This window comes from Apium graveolens, chromosome 9 (assembly GCF_009905375.1).
Source record: "Apium graveolens cultivar Ventura chromosome 9, ASM990537v1, whole genome shotgun sequence".
Lineage (NCBI taxonomy): Eukaryota > Viridiplantae > Streptophyta > Magnoliopsida > Apiales > Apiaceae > Apium > Apium graveolens.
In genome coordinates this window covers 168822670-168826231 of record NC_133655.1, presented here as the reverse complement: position 1 = coordinate 168826231, position 3562 = coordinate 168822670, and positions in this window count along the sequence as shown.

Below are 3562 nucleotides of genomic sequence, written 5' to 3'. Positions count from 1 at the left end.
GGAAGCCCATTAACTGGGTAATAGAGGATGAAAAGTAGCAAAGCTTAAGACTGATAGTTTTTATATTTATTCAGTCTTTTTGACTTTGTAATCTTGGTAATATATAAACCAAGAATGTAGCAAATAAAAAAAAGAGAGCTGAGATACACAAACAGAGAAATCTTTGTAAGCAGAATCATTAGCATTTCCCTGTATTCTCAGTAGTTCAATTTGTAAGCAGCTGTGAGCATTCTTGCACACAGAGTTCTCTCGATATATATAATATATATCTCTGGTGGAATTGTTTAAATCCACCAGAAAGTTTTTAAAGACTCTTGTTTTTAATTACTTATGTTTTGATTCAATTAAGTTTCTATTCCGTATTGTGCTAATCAAAACACTTATATCTATATTCAAGTTTGAACATTTTTATTTCAAGAAAAAGGTTCAAGAATTCCATTCAACCCCCCTTCTGTAATTCTTGCTATATTGTTAAGGGACTAACAATAGTCTGATCAACCATGTCCCTTTAAATGCTGCAAGAATGACTTCACTGTTGATCATCATGTTCACCAATCTTCCCAACTCCTTATACCTCCCAAATATGAGATCACCAATTGTTACCAATTATTAGCTCCCAAAGGTCCCGAAGTATTCTAATCCAATCTGTAAATTTTAGGTTCCTAACAGTTAAGTTCCAATCATAAACAGAGTTCCAATCATAAACAAAATCGAGACCCGAAGTATCAAGAACCATGTTTAGGGATAGGGAATGGGATATGGTGTTTCTGTCTTTCTTCCTCACTGTGAGTGTGTGATTCTGTTTCGTGTACCTCACAAGTATTTCACTCTTCTATCCACTCGTGTTTACACTCATTCTCACAAGTGTATCACTCCTCTCATAGCTCCAAAATCCAGCTGTACCTGCAAGAAAAATCACCTTAGCCATCCTTAAGGAGGTCACAGGTGGTGCAATGGGAGTTCGCAAATCCCCATCCTTGTTAGACTCGTCAGATGAATCTGAGTCATAATCTACAAATTCCTAGTTTCCCTTTTAGGGTTCCATATTTGAACTCTGGGAAGGTAAACAATGATCCAACGAATTTAGCATAAAGATCAAAGTTCCCTTCTAATGTATGTGAAGACATTTCCTTGTGACTCATCAGGTAATATCTGAATCATTGTCCACAAGTTTCCGATCTGCGCCTATGTCAAATCCACTATTCGCAGATGCATCCAGGGGATTTAAGCCTGGGGAGGTAGACACTGATCACTGACATATGGCTATTGGATCAGTATCCTCTCCTAACACCTGTAAAGGCAATTTTTCCATTAAAGAACCTTGAACAATCGAATATGACCTTAAAATGGTCGAAACTCTTGTTTCTGTCAACTCCTCCTTTGTGTGTGTAACATTTCCTTGTGCATCAAGAATTGTTTATGTTTGAGGTAGTTACACTACATCGGATACCCTAGCCGACAGGCAAATTTCAATAGACGCACCCTGTTGAGAGGATGAATCTAGTAACTGTTTTAGTGCCTTTTCAGCCATTACATCTTTTTGAGAAGATGTATGTGAGCTAGCAGTTGTCTTATTTTAAATACTACTCATCTTTGTAGGAGACAAAGCTGCTGGATTGACTTCAGAACCTTCCTTATGTGGTGCACTAATGCACTTTCTCCCTCACGCTCATTCATACTTCATTTTAGTGGTAAGAGAGTGTTGGTTGGTTCTGTTTCTGTGTTTGTCTTTACAGTCTAGGATAGAAGTTGTGGGTTTTCAACCTCATGACTATCAATGAAATAAGGCCATTGGAGGCTGAACCTGTGTCACAGAGCATATGGCAATGTTGAGATAAATGCACTTAAGATCTATAATGAATGAAAATTATGCATTTAATCTTTTGAGAGAAATGATGTACAATAGTGATTTCAAAGGATTTTAATGAAATAAGCAATCACCAATGTAGAAAGAAGTTTGATTTTCTCCTAAAACTGTTCGAGTGCACAAGTCCGTTTTTATGCCTAAAAAGATAAATGATTTGATAAGACACGGACTGATGACCTAGCAGTATTAAGAAGAGAAAGATTTTGTCTTTCAACATGAATGATTTTTTGAAAAAGCATTGATCACTTAGGGTAAAGTCTAAGCAATTCTCATTCATATCAAAAGCTCCATAATCTATCTTTATAAAATTATTATCAACAACATTGTTTACTGATAAATAATCTTAATAAGAATGACTATGCTGCTGATTTCAAATTGTAGTGAATCTGTCAGATATAGCAACTCATATAAATCCACTATAACTTAAAGTCTCACAATTATCTGCAACAAAATATTAACAGTATATCATTGACTAATACTTGTCAAGTATTTTAGATACCAATAATTATGTTGCATCCTACTTTAATATAAGTTAAATCATGAAACTGATTTGACATGGAATTGTCGAACATCATAATTCAAATATATTAGAGTAAGATATCAATGAATTAAATACCAATTATCTATCAAAAAGATATTAGCATTCAATTTCATATATCATACAATTGTTAACTCCTAACAACTGTAGTATCTCGAACAATATTGGTTCGATAAATAAAGCAACATTAACCAACCTTGACTTGTTTGCAATCTTAGAAAAATATTCTAAGTTCCATATACTTTGATCCATTGAGTAATGCATCTATTATCAAAGTGTTTAGGAATTTGCAAGTAAGTATAAAAATTATTTTAAGTGGACAACATATGGTTACTTCTAATAAAGCAATCAAATATTTTAACCATAGTTGTACTTAAAAAAATTTCCACACTTTCTATATTAGTATAAGTGACTAAAGATAAGCATTAATTACTTAGAGGAGTTCTAAGTAATGTCAAAAATACTAATACTTCACAATTAGTTCATAGTTAAACTCTTAACTAAGTATCATTGACTGATATGAGTTAAGAATTAGCACAACTAATCATGTTGCAATCATGATTCTGATCTCAGTGAATTTTTAAGATATAAACATTGCTAAATTCACTAAAACCAAAATCTCATAATTAACTTATAACACGTAAGTTACAATCAATATACTAGATATCAATTGTTGACAGATTTAGTTATAATCAATCATACTGCTTATCTATTTTAAGTTAGTTTGAATTATGGAGCAAATAAAATCATTGAATTGCTTCAATCTCCATAATCAAAACTACCCAAAATAAATACTAAATAAATAAATACTAAATATCTATGAGTTAGATACTAGCACTAAAATGTTTTCATAATTATCCTTGAATAATCACCAATAGGATATATGACTTATATACATGGCAATCACTCTCTAGATAATTAGAAATTTTAGAAATACTTTCTAAGCATATAAAATACTGAGAGTTTTATACACATGACTTAGAAAATACTTCAACTTTCAATATTAGTGATTTTAGAAATAAGCATTGATTATTTAGAACAAAAATTCTAAATAATATCACTAACACTAAAAGTATCATAATTATTCATACATGATACAAATAACTATGCTGCATATTATTTTAATACAATTCAAATTATGAGACTGATGTGGAATG